This window comes from Culex pipiens, chromosome 1 (assembly GCF_016801865.2).
Source record: "Culex pipiens pallens isolate TS chromosome 1, TS_CPP_V2, whole genome shotgun sequence".
Lineage (NCBI taxonomy): Eukaryota > Metazoa > Arthropoda > Insecta > Diptera > Culicidae > Culex > Culex pipiens.
In genome coordinates this window covers 124,209,246-124,223,759 of record NC_068937.1, presented here as the reverse complement: position 1 = coordinate 124,223,759, position 14,514 = coordinate 124,209,246, and the positions used below count along the sequence as shown (strand labels likewise).

Sequence of the window (14,514 nt, the reverse complement as noted above, 5' to 3'; positions counted from 1 at the left end):
TGTCTGTTTTCTTTAATTTTAAATTTTGTATTTTTTAATCCGGCTGAAACTTTTGTGGTGCCTTTGATATGCCCAAAGAAGCCATTTTGCATCATTAGTTCGTTCATATAATTTTCCATACAAATTTGGTAGCTGTCCACACAAAAATGATATGTGAAAATTCAAAATCTGTATCTTTTGAAGGATTTTTTGGATCGATTTGGTGCCTTGGGCAAAGTTGTAGGTATGAATATGGACTACACTAAAAAAAATGATACTCGGTAAAAAAATTGGTGATTTTTAATTTCACTTTTTCTCACTAAAACTTGATTTGCAAAAAAAAAAACACATTTTTTTATATGTTTTAGAGGACATCAACTTTTCAGAAATTTCCAGAATGGGCAAAAATTTTTTGATTGAGTAATGATTTTTTGAATCAATACAGATTTTTTTTTAAAAAATCGAAATATTGGTCGCAAAAATATTTCAACTTCAGTTTTCGATGTAAAATCGAATTTGCAATCAAAAAGTACTGTAATGAACTTTTTTGAAAAGTGCCCATGTTTGCCCACCTTTGAAAAAAATATTTTTGAAAATTCTCAGCTTTTCAAAAATATTTTTTTTTCAAAGGTGGGCAAACATGGGCACTAATTTTTAAAATTCTCCATTTTTTGCTTATTTGAACTTTGCTGATACGACCCTTAGTTGCTGAGATATTTCCATGCAAAGGTTGAAAAACAGGAAAATTAATGTTTTCTAAGTCTCACCCAAATAACCCACCATTTTCTTATGTCAATATCTCAGTAACTAATGGTCCGATTTACAATGTTAAAATATGAAACATTCGTGAAATTTGGCGATTTTTTCGAAAACAATATTTTCAAAAAAAATAAATTTAGGCTAACATTTCAAACGGGCCAAAAATTCAATATAACGCTCTTTTGAAATGTTAGTCTTGAAAAACACCAAAAAATTTCTGCCGGATTGAAAAATACAAAAAAAAATGAATGACCGATATCTCAGAGAATATCTCTGTTAGTAAAAAATACAGACAAAGTTGACCCCTGAAAAAAAAAACATTTTTAAAAATATTTGCTACGTCACATAAAACAAGTAAACCTTGGTTGGAAATTTTCTAAAATTTGAAGAGTTTTTTTTTCCATTGTTTTTTTTTTTAAATCAAAAATTGGTTGAAAAAAAATGGATTTTGAACTTTTTTTTTAAATTGAAGCTCGTCTTATGGCGGAGTTGAGTTGTAGAGGGTTAAAAGAAACTGGTAAACAGTGATGCCTCGGTTTTCCATCGCATATGGGGGATGCAAACCCGAGGCGTGCATTACTGAAGCACAGAGCTTATGGGATCTCCGTTTATGGAAGACATTGGCTTTAATCGTGTGAAAAATCATACAAATATATTTATTTTTTGAAATCGGAATAATGGCAATTATAATTACAAAAAATTTAAAAAAAGTGTTTTTCCTGCATTTCAAAATGCAATTGTTTACTTTAAAAAACTTCAAAATAATTGTTATTGTAATATTGGTATCAAATGATCGGGTTATTTTTTAAACATTTTGAATATCACACCATTTTTTGAATACTAATAATTTTCACAAAACTACGTATTTTTGAAAAAAATACTCCAAATTTCATTTTTGTTTTTTGCAATACGGGTATCAAACGATAGCGATACTTTCATAAATTTTGAAAGTTATAACACTTTTTTTAAATAACAAAAAAAATCACAAAACTAAGCATTTTTGAAAAAATACTCAAAATTTCAGTTTTTCACAATGTGGGTATCAAATGATCGGGATTTTTTCATGCATTTTGAAAGTTATAACTTTTTTTTAAACACTCAAAACTTTCACAAAACTACGTATTTTCGAAAAAAATACTCAAATTTTATGTTTTTTTTTTACAATATGGTTATCAAACATTGATATTTTTTCATTCATTATAAAGAGTACAAACAGTTATAATTTTGCCTTCCTCACTGAGGTAAGGCTATAATCCTGCTCGAAAAATGAACTTTTTATTAAAAGCTTGAAGACCCACCTTCATATATACATATCGACTCAGAATCGAAAACTGAACAAATGTCTGTGTGTATGTGTGTGTGTGTGTGTGTGTGTGTGTGTGTGTGTGTGTGTGTGTGTGTGTGTGTGTGTGTGTGTGTGTGTGTGTGTGTGTGTGTGTGTGTGTGTGTGTGTGTGTGTGCGTGTGTGTGTATGTATGTATGTGTTCAAAAATCTTGCCAAGTTTTCTCAGCACTGGCTGAACCGATTTTGATCGAACCAGTTGCATTCGACTTGGTTTAGGGTCCCATACATCGCTATTGAATTGTTTGAAGTTTCGATAAGTAGTTCAAAAGTTATGTATAAAAATGTGTTTTCACATAAATCCGGATCTCAATTATATGCATGTAATTGATGTCCGGATCCATCATCCGACCCATCGTTGGTTTGGTAATCAAGAGACCTTTCCAACGAGTCCACAACATTGAAGATCTGGCAACCCTGTCTCGAGATATGACCACTTAAGTGATATTTATGTACTTTTTTGAAGCCGGATCTCACTTAAATGTATGTAAACGATGTCCAGATCCATCATCCGACCCATCGTTGGTTAGGTCATCAAGAGACCTTTCCAACGAGTCCACAACATTGAAGATCTGGCAACCCTGTCTCGAGTTATAACCACTTTAGTGATATTTATGTACTTTTTTGAAGCCGGATCTCACTTAAATGTATGTAAACTATGTCCGGATCCATCATCCGACCCATCGTTGGTTTGGTAATCAAGAGACCTTTCTAACGAGTCCACATAATAGAAAATCTGGCAACCCTGTCTCGAGTTATGACAACTTAAGTTATATCTGTGTACTTATTTTTCTGGACCTAAAAAAATAGCTGAAATATGTGTCCAAACCACTCATATTACCCATTGTTGGTAAAAAGTGAGGAAGGCATCAACCACACAGGTGGATTAAGTTAGTTTTTTATATACATTTTTTTTACTAATCGACGTAATTTCGAATTTTTCAAACATTTCAAATGTAACAAATTTTGAAATTTAATGCATTTTCAAAAAAAAATATTCTTGAATTCGAAATGAATGAAAAAGTCCCGATCATTTGATACCCATAATGTGAAAAACTGAAATTTTGAGTACTTTTTTGGACAATCCTAGTTTTTGAAGATTTTGATTATTTATAAAAAATCTTTATTACATTTAAAATGCATGAAGAAATTCCGATCACTTAATATTGATATTGCAAAAAACTGATATTTTTAGTATTTTTTTCTAAAATACGTAATTGTGTGAAATTTTGTAGTATTTTCCAAAAATGTTGTTATTACATTCGAAATGTATGAAAAAATCTCGATCATTGGATACCGATATTGCAAAAAAAACTAAAATTTTGAGTTTTTTTTTCAAAAAATGTTGTCATCACATTCGAAATTTATGAAAAAATTACGATCATTTGATACCCATATTGCAAAAACAATAATTTTGTGTATTTTTTCGAGAGCCATTGCATTTGATAAAACAGGAAATAGCGTATTTTTGTGAATATTTTAATGTTATTTTGAATGCAACTGATAGCTGACATCATCCCGATTCCAAAACACTTTAATTTTTTTATGTTTGCAAGAATTTTTATACGATTATATCCAATGTTTCCCATATAGTTGAAATCCCGTAAGCTGTGCTTAACCGAGGCAGCTGAACGAATCAAAACCGGGGCAGTGCAAAACCGAGGCGTGCAAAACCGGAGCATGAGTGTATATGATTTTTTATTGTGAAAAACACTTTTTTAAGATGGAAATTGACTAAAAAATTATGAAAAATATTAAAAAGGCAAAAGATCTGACAAGGTTTACGCATCTTAGAACAAATGTTGCTATAACGAGATCTTATTTTTGTTATTTTTTCGATAAGTATTTTGTTTCAATGAGTCGAGATTTTTTTTTGATTTTTGTAAACGTAAGCTGACTTAAAATTCACCCTAAAGTCGTTAATCCCTGTGCTGACAGCAGCGGAAGTGGAACTCCCTCCAAAGTGTCCGGAAGTGGAAATTTATACCGCATCCAGTTTAAACGAGCCCGCGGGGACATCCGGCGTGGCCAGCTGGTGGCGCTTTAAATTTGGCACATCCGTTTCCGTTTTCCTACAGGGTGGCTTCCTCCACCCAGAATCGAATTGATCGAACACTCGGCGGTTACTGACTGGTGAACGATTTATGGCCATCACTCGGGGAACTGATGGGTGGTCGTAATTTATTTGAGGGGATTTTTTTTTTGGGGAGAGTGGAACAGTTGAAGAAGGCAAGGGGTATGTGTTTTAAAAATTGGTAATTAATATTAATTAATTTTGGTTTGGTTTGTGGAGTCATACAACACAATTGCTGGTTTTGCAAAGGAGGTCAACCGTGGTGTTTTTAAAGCAGATTACAAATTGAAAATTCACTGATTCAAATTCAACAATTACATTATGGAAATTTGCTTATCAGAAACAAAAGTGTTTCCAAGTAAGCACATAACCGTAGCATTTATCATACCAAAATATCCATTAAATTATGCAACAATGCTTGAATCATATACAGCCCTGAACGAAGCATTTCAAATACTTGCGCAGAGAAAAAAAAGGCCTCCCTCCGTAGTTTGCAGCAGCATCCAACTCCGCTTGAACAGCAAACGGGCGGAAGGTCAAACCAGGCTGGGGAAGAGGGAAGAGGGGGGGGGATATTGATGGTAATAAGGTCGTTAATATCTACCAACCGTATCTTGGACCCTTTCCGCTGCCGCCGGCGACGACCAGGGCCAGGTACAAAGCAATAACTACAACAACGGTTCAACCAGAATGGGCTCTCATACGCAGTTTAGATATAAAAGTCAGGTTTGCTGTGGGAAAAAGCTATCTCCCTAGAAGGATACAGCAGCTCCGTGTGAAAGATACTGAAGGTATTTTTCTTGTATTAAAATACTTTTGTACAGAAAGAAAAACGGTCAGAAAAGGCAAAAATCACCTCCATTACAAACTCGATAAACCCAACCAGAGTGAAAAGGTCTCTTCCCGAGACAGAAAAAAGAAACCCCTCCCCCTCAAGGAAGGCATTCTTTTGCGTTTGAATACGTTTCTTCGTCCTTGCACGACGACCTACCGAGTAACCAACCTTACCCTCAGGCTACTACTCCATTATGGATGGTCAGGATTTATGGTCCAGAGGGCAGTTTTCTTGGGCTTCTGGTGGTGGCTGGAACCTGTGCGAGTAGTCCGCCCGGGAAACGGTGATGTAACGCAAAGCCGCAAAAATTAAACAAGTTAATGAGATCTAATGGATGCTCGTTTGGCTTGTGGAGGAGCAAGAACCACGGTAGCTTGACCGGGTCTCCCAGAAAGGAAGCTCAGGGGTTCGCAACTAAACGGGAAACTAAAACTAGATTGGAAACTGAAACCGCAAAGGGAAACAGTTAAATTGATTAATTAATGGATAATGGATCCGTTTTAAAGAAGCAACTTTTTTTTTGTGATTAACTATCGGTGAATTTAAAATACCAAATCTGCACTCACATTCTGCCATTTTTTGGAACGAATCTGACATCAAGAAAGTCGTTCGTACTCATTCCTTAGATCCACTTCCAGCCAGTAATTATTTATTCATCCAGTTCTTGGCGAGATTGCCGTAAATATGCGTTAACATCCCCCCTCGAGAGGCAGACTCGAAGTTCTCCGCTGCCACCGCAACTTGCGCTCTTTGAAGATTAATCTTTAAATAAATCATGAACATCACTAGCAGCCGCAGCATTCTCGGGTTCGCATCCGAAAGGTAAATCCTCTTTTCCATTTGCAATATTTCTGGAAGTACAAACCGGGAATGGCTTTGCGACGAGTCTGCTTTTGGCATTCATTCCGAAGTAAATCTAATCCTCGGGAAGAGCCAGAAGGAGGTACTTTCCGATGCAATTCGTCATTTTTGATGCTGTGAGTTCAGCTGTGATCTACGGCTGCAAACTTGTTGAGGTTGCGTACCTGGATCAGAAGTCAAGTCGGATTGTTTTCGGACTTTTGAAATAAAGGTTTTTGAAAAAAGTATAATCAAAATTCCAAAAAAAAACTAAACAATTTTAAACATTTTTCTTGTTTATCAACTGCGCAAATAATCATCTTTGTGGAAACCAACGGCCCTGTAAACGGATGTCTCTCGTGAGTCTTTCGATGGTTCAAATTGAATAGATAACGAGATTTGTTCAATTGACTTAAATTGAAGGATGAGAAATTATTTCTGAAAGAAGCTGGGATGAATAAATACTTTGAAAACATTTTGAAAAGACGCCCATTGAAGGAAAACTTAATTTTCTCAAAGTAAAAAATTATAATTAAGCTGGGCAGTTGATACCATAAAATAAAATTCACCTCTTCCCGGGCAGACAGTAATAACAAAATGCATGCCATTTCAATAAAAAATACTGTTAAAATAACAAAAAGCGTTATGGAATATTCTTGCAAAACCCATTTTTGCATAAAAGTTGAATAACAGTTTATGTTATCATAACACAATTTGTTTTTGGTCTGATACTTATTGAATGCCATAACAACTTTGGAATAACGTATTTTGTTATGGAAGAATACCGTCAACTGTTATTGGGATGATCGGATTAGTTGTTAAAATAACAAAAAATAATAACAAAGATTTGTTCGAAGAATAACGTAAAATGTTATAAGTCTGAAATAATAAATAACATAAAATGTTATTGGCCTAGTATTTTCAAATATCAAATATTGTTATTCACAAGTTATTTCCGTCTGCTCGAGTTTGCCACTCCAAATCTGCAAAAAAATGTTAAAACCTCTAGTTTTAGGTTAGGACATTTCAGAAAAAAATGGTTAAACGTTTAAAAGTTCCCGGTTACTTAATTTCACTTTTTATCACTACAAGAATTTTGCAACACAATGTTTTACAAATTATCAGGTGGACAAAAGGAGAAAACTTATGCCCGAGTTATGTTTTTTTGATAAAATGACATCTTTGACAAACATTGAACCTGTCAGACTACAGTCTGAATATAATTTTAAGATGAAAAGTCCAATTGAAACAGGCCACATTGTTTCACACAAGGGTCCTGATTTTCGCTTCAATGAACAGAAACCACTCACTCATCGCCTATCCATTCGTCGCCTATTCCAACCCGCTAGCATTCATGAGCGAATGAGTCTCGCAAGCAGCAAGCGAGTGGCCCGAACTGTTCACTCAGCGAACAAATACATCGTGAAAATATTTGCCTACTCCGTCGCTCGACGACACTCACACACTACCATGCTCAGCGAAAAGCCACTCTCACAAAATGCCAGCGCGGCAGTCTTTTTGTCTTCACGCCCTCAGTTTGCCATCAATTTGATTTTTCAATTTGATTTTTATTATTAAAAAGTGGAGTACTTGAAATCTTATTAAAAAATATATATTCTTAGTGTCACCGAGTTTGCCGAATTTTTCTACTGACGATCTTTCGGATTTTTATGCAAAAACAGGAAACTTTTCTGCAATTCATATTTCATATTTTGAACATTCTAAAACGAAAGACTTGATCAAAATTTTGACCCTCTACAACCCAGACCTGCCTGCCGACTCGGTCCTAACCAGGTCCCAGTATATCCATTTGAAAAGTGGTCAAAGACAAACTTATGGGAAATTGGACGAGCTTTCCGGTAAAAATATTTTCGAGACTGAAAAATCAAGTCTGTCATATAGAAATTGCCAAAAACCATTAAAAACCTATTTTTTCAACATTTTTATTTTTAAAACCGCTGTAACTTCACAAGGATTGGACTTAGGACCATAGTCAATATGGAGACTTTTATGTAAAATTTTCTGGAGAATCAACTCACGAGTTCGGTTTTTGAAAATTTTGACGTTTAGAGCACTTTTCAAAAAAACAGTTTCAGTAAATGATTTTTGTATTTTTTTTAAGGTGAGTTGCTTCATCCTGCATTTTTCGTGAGTCTTTTTGTAACATCTTAGGCTATTTTCACAAAAATTTTGAACGAAAAAAATCGGGGGCTCACCTTCGAATTTGACTTTTGAACTTAAACATCAAAAAATCTCATTAAAGTGGCGTGTATTTTTGTTTCAGTGTATTTTTTTCGGAAAGCCCGTCAAATTTCCTACAAGTTTGTCTTTGACCACATTTTGATACGATGCAACGGCTTCGAGATACAGAAATATTTAAATTACGAAATACAAAAATATTTAAAACACTTACGCCCTTCTCAAATGTCATTATCGAGTGTAACTGGCTCCATATACACAAAAATGGCTTATATATGCCTAGGATAACATGTCTACAAAGTTTCATTGAAATCGGAGAGGGTCGGGTACAACCGATTCCCTATTTGACATGGAATTGCTCTTCTGAGCAATTCTCTACCAAAACCGGAAATGGATTTTATTTGTATTTTTTATTTGGCTCAAACTTTGTGGGGGCCTTCCCTATGACCAAATAAGCTATTTTGTGTCATTGGTTCACCCATACAAGTCTCCATACAATTTTGGCTGCTGTCCATACAAAAATGGTATGTAAATATTCAAACAGCTGTAACTTTTGAGTGAATTTTCTGATCAATTTGGTGTCTTCGGCAAAGTTGTAGGTATTGTTGAGGACTTTTGAGAAAAAAATAGGTACACGGAAAAAAATTGCAGATTTTTTTATCAACTTTTTTTTCACTAAAACTCAATTTCCCAAAATACACATTTTTTGATTTTCGAGATTTTTTGAGATCTCAGCCAATAATGGTCCGATTTTCAATGTTAATACATGAAAAATTCGTGAAATTTTCTGATCTCTTCGAAAAAAAATATTTTGATTTTTTTTTAAATCAAGACTAACATCTTAAAAGGGCCAAACATTGAATATTACGCCCTCCCTCCAATCGCTTAAAGTTTGTATGGGGAAAATCGTCAAAATGTATGGAGAAAAGCTACTGTTTTACTTTTTTACCTGTGGAAGGCGCCATAATTATCCGATTCTTATCAATTCAAGAATCTTGCTTAAATTTGGAACAACTTTCCGGAAGACACCATATTTTTAGGATTTTTTCCCGCGAAGTTATTAGCGCTTAAGACTGACAATTTTTGCGCGGCTAGCTGTAAGGGGCTACCTAACAACGAGGTTTATTTCCAAAAGTCCAAGCAGAGAAACAGCGCACGCTTGTAGGTAAACAGGCAGGCAGACAGGCAGGCAGGCGTGCAAGCTCGCGAGAGAGTTTGAACCTGCGAGAGAGCATTTGCGTTTACGAATTGGAAATAAACATCGTTGTTAGGTAGCCCCTTACAGCTAGCCGCGCAAAAATGGTCAGTTTTGGGGCGCTAATAACTTCGCGGGAATCCTAAAAATATGGTGTCTTCGGGAAAGTTGTTGTAAATGTAATGAAGGTTCTACACATGGTAAAATCGGACTTCCACAGGTTAAAAAGTAAAACAGCTGCTTTTCTCCATTCATTTTGACGATTTTCCCGTACAAACTGCGATTGGAGGGAGGGGTTCCCGTGGTCAGAATGAACTCAAATTTGGAATTTAGCCTAGTGATAGGTCAATCTTTGATTTCAGGGGGTAACCTTCAAAAAGCCCGGATTCGGACCACCTTAATTGACACCCATTAATTAAAACATATTATTTTATTCAGTCTGAAGTGAAGCTCCCAAAAAGATTAAACCAAATGAAATAATACATGTAAAAACAATATCCAGCTAAGTGGTCAGTTGGGGATTGAACAAAATGTGAAAGGTTTCAAGTTTCAAAGGGTTTCGCCTGCTCTCCCACGTTGTGGTCCACCCAAAATTGCAGCACCCAGTTTAGGCGATGCAAAATTTATCGCCCTCGAACCGCGAATTTAAACCAGCTTCCAGTAGTGCAATAAAAGATGTGAGGGGGGGGGGGGGGGATTGGCATCTAAATTGCGTCGACCATCGATTTTTATTAGGTTAGGTGCAAAAGTGCAAACAACACTCACACAGAGAGTGCACAACAAAGTACCCGGTTTTGGTAAGGGCACTTTACACTTTTCCAACAAAGGGGGGCCGGGGAGGGGTCTGGGTTAAAAGCCTGACCTGGGCGTGCATTGCAAAATTGATGGGATTTTTATCGGTTCACCATGGGCTGGTGGTTTGGAGGTGGTGACTATACGGTAGTGCTCACTGAAATATGCAGTTTATGCGTGATTTTAATCTCTCTGTCTCTTTCGTGTGGAATGGAGTGCGTGAGGTTTAGGCAATTGAGTGGGATTAGCGTTGTGGTGAAGGGAGGATTTCAATTACTTTTACAGCGCGAAGTTATGCACTGATAGGTTTTGGTGATGAAAATTTGCTTAATCTAAATAATCAAAAAAAAAAAAAAATCTTTCAAAATCCACAACTTCGCTCGACGTTCTTCACAAAGTACCTTAACTTTGAAGTACGTATTAGAAGTGCTCACCTTGTCAATTTCCTGCTAACCAAACTTTTCCAATATGCTACCCTGAATATTCAAACCGCCTGGCGAGGTCGACCATCCGGGCAGCGTCCATTACAACGAGGTGAAAAATGACCTGGCTTCCCGGGTCCCGTTTTTGGGAAGGTACTACAAGAAATCCTGCCGCCCTTCCGTTCAAGCTCTCGGAACGAGATTCAATCAGAACAACGTAACAAAGTACTGGGACACCGGCGGAACTTTGGAAAACAGTGGGAAAAAAATATGTCACGAGCCTTTGTTGTACCTCACCACCCTTCTCGGAAGTCACGAAGGCACCGTTGCAGCTATTTCATGAAGAGGGAATCGGGTTTTGAGTTGTAGGCAAAGAGGGGCCGAACGAGTCACAGGTGCTCAACACGTTGCAGAGTAGAGTGACGGAGAGATCAAAGGGAATGGATGGACATCGGCGTCAATAAAGGTGCGATACCGTGGCGCTGGAGGTTTAGCGCCTGAAGGTATACTTTTGTAGGGCAGGAAATTACGCGCCTGAAGCTGCCCTAACGTGCCAATTGTCACATGTGTAAGAGCAATTCGCCTGTCCAAAGTGCCCCCTCGGCACGGTCGGTGTCTCGAGAGCTAAACCGTTTCTGATACTGTGCACGACAACAACGACGTGGGCAACTGACCTAGGACGTGCCTCCTGTTTGATGTTCGACATCTGATGGATTTGGGGAGGACTTCGTGACATCAAAAGGGGGAACGGCAACCTTTTCGGAACAATGAAAAGCAAGCACCGAGCGGGGTTGTTCTAGGTAATTTGTTTCCATAATAAGATTGCTCGTTTGGAGACTAATTTTGGGGGGGAGTTTGTGCTCCGGTGGCTTTTGATTACAATTTGCTGAAAGTTTAGTCAAGTGAATGTAATGTGATGTTTTTGAAGGGTTGATTAAGGGCAAATTCTGGGAATTCCAATTACCATGCCAGATATAAATTTTTAGAGAACTGAAACAGCCGTTTCTATTAAATAACTTTAAAGTGAATCAATGAATAGTGCCGTGTGTCGACTGTCAATTCTGCTGTCAAACGCAAAACTTTTTAAAATGAAATACGTCTCCTTGAAGACATATCTTAGGAATCTCCAAATTGCTAAACTAGTTTTAATTATGGTTTGTGAATTTCTAAAACTCAACGAAGCTCAACAACATCGCACAGTTCTCGCAAATCTCCCTCGGCTAAACCGCTACAACACAGACTGGTCCGGATTCCACCGAAGGGGTTACTGTAACCAGCTACCGGGAAAAGGGGTCAGCCGGTCGATGGCAGCAGTCAGTGGCTTGTCGTCCCAAAGGCTTTCGTGTAATCCGATACGCTTTACCCTCTCAACTAGCCGAACCAGCGACTTGTGTCCCACCTTCGAGACTCGATATCTCTCTTGCACGCCAGCCGGCACCACCGCATCATTATCCGTTCCGTGCAGATATCGGTGCGGTCCTCGGAGAGACCTTCCGCCTGGAAGCCATTTGCACACTACACACTCGGTGGTTAATTAAGGTCTGCAACACGGCTCCGGAAGCCGTCGTGGTGTGACTTTATTAATTCGGCTGGGGCCGGCAAATTCAGTAGAATCCGCTCCGGATACGCCCGCAAATAGGCAACCGAGACGGAATTTAGCGATCTGGATGTTCTGTCCCGACCAGAAGCGAGTTAATTTGCACTTTTCCGCGTAACGCGAATGCCACCGGTGTGACGATGGGAGGGCTGACTTTTGAGTGTGTCTGATCCTAATTGATAATTACGACCGACTTCCAGCTTGAAGGTTTTTGAGAGAGTGGGTCCAGGGATTCCTAAAGTTGATGATTTCTATTACGGACTTCAAGTTTTAGGTAACTTTTTGTTAAAAATCTGAATTTTGAAGTGTAGTGATCAATTTAGATGTAAAGGTAAGTCAACAGTGATTTTGGGTAAGTAATTTAAAGTCAAAACCACCAGTGATACCTGTCAATTCTGTCAACTGTCAAATTCCTGAATTCTCATAAGTACGTCAATTTCAGCCAGAAAAATACTGCCTAAATTGTCATACCTTATGATTTCTTCAGAGAAATCAAGTCCTCAACACCCCTGCCGGAGCCATCTGTGGCACTTGTTACCATCTCCCCCTCCCCGGCAGTCGTTCCGCATAGAATAAATCGAATAGCAGTGTCAACTGGCGTGCCAGTCTCTAACTGTTTCCAGAGCTCTCTGTGTACCCCTCCAAACCCTCGCTAACCTACCTTAACCGCTCGCAGCGAGGGCAAGTCCCTGGCAACCATTTGGCGCATTTGTGTCCCAGTTTCCCGTGATTTCCGGCTTCCATGGGGCTCTTACGGAAAAAAATAGAGTCAAAGAACGACGCATCAACGCGGCACGGCACACGCCATTTGATGCATAAAATCGTATTATTCTGCCACCACCACCCGGGTGTTCCCCTTAACTTGGTCGTTCTAATGCTCTCGTTTGTGCCCCCGTTTATTTCCGGTTGTTATCCCTTGGTGCAATTGAGGGCTTCCGGGCGGGGGGAGCGCGCTCCGCTGACGCCGAGCTGAAGTAGGTTAACGATTGGGACGGCAGCAAAAGTGCTAAGGGTTATTTTTGTGCAGATCCTTGTCAGCTGGGGCTCCGTTCCGTTAGGTTGGCATATGCCGCTGCTTCCAGCTCCTGGTGCCGGGGAAATTGTTTGAACATGTACATATTGATGGAGAAGATTACTTTTGATAAAGCCGGCTCGAGGAACGGCACAGCTGGGTGCTTTGCACCAGCTAATATCGTTGATTTGGATGGGCAAATATGTTATATTTGGTAAACACTTTAAGGTTCCGACAACTTGAATTGTCCAGAAGAAACAAGTTGAATTTTCTGGATTGTTCACATGTTATTCAATACTTGATATTCAACTGCTAAATGCTACTAGAACCTACAGATAAAGCAGACTTAGTAGTACTTTTTCTAATGACTCACTTCTAAAGCTGTACAAATGCTTTGCATATAATCCTAGCTTTTCCGATACACAAAGCACTGCTCCGTGAAAACATAATAACTCTGCAGCAAGCATTATCCTGGAGGGAATCATTTACATCTCACGTCGAGTACACCGAGTCGTCCTGAAGGACCAATAACAACAACCATAACTTTGCGCTCAACACACACGTTCGCCGTAGGTGTGAATCCGGAGGATATCCTTTCTCATTTATCCTTCCATAGTTTTATTTCCCGTCCTGGCATCGTTAGCACATACACACTCACATTCTCTTGGTTCAGTTTTGCTGGGACAGCAAAAAAAAAAGCAAGTATACTTACGACCGGAACTCGGATCAGCAGTCCCGTCGTACGACGGCGACGCCGTTGGCCATTATTATTGGAACGCGTGGAACGACGCGACCGGTTTGATATATATTTTATAATCCCCGGTTGGTATAAATTCACATTTTTCCTCCCAGGCACCGACGAGGACCGACACACGCGATTGGATTCGATGTGGCCAACGAAGCGAGAGAGCGAGCGACCGCCCGCAGAAGATATGATTCTGCCGGATTTGCAAACTGCGTGCTGAAAGCACGGAAAGATTGCTTTTTTGGAGGAATTTGGCTCTATACGTGCATATAGAGCCAACTTAGTGCTAGATTGACAAGTGTTGACAGATTTGACAGAGTTGACAGATGGTACTTACCCCGGGATCAGCTTACTCACTACACTACACTACACTATCACTTTACACAGCACTTTTGCTCGGTCACCTCAGAAGGTACCGCAATTCTTACGTCCGGTTTAGAAGAGTCGTTGAAAATCTTCTCAGTGTATCACCGCCTCGCAACATCGCAGATCGAATCGGAAGGATTCTCCTATCTCTGGGGCGGTAACGAGGCAAAGCTGAACCTCGCCGGTGGCCATTTGTTGTCTTTCCGGGCTTTTCTTATTCCCAATCCAATCTACCAAACACACACACACAAACACACTAACTTATTGAGTCTTTCCCCCCCTTTTTCCAGTGTGCAACTTTCCATACACTGCAATTTATGGCCAATACCAGCGAAAGCGATCGAGCTCATTTTGAAT

General features: G+C 38.8%; 1 protein-coding gene across 5 annotated transcripts in view; it reads left to right on the top strand.

The window, feature by feature from the left end:
* LOC120414274 (hemicentin-1) overlaps window positions 1–14,514 on the top strand; it is a 332,674-nt gene that overhangs the window by 154,046 nt on the left and 164,114 nt on the right. The gene's annotated exons all lie outside the window — the stretch shown is intronic.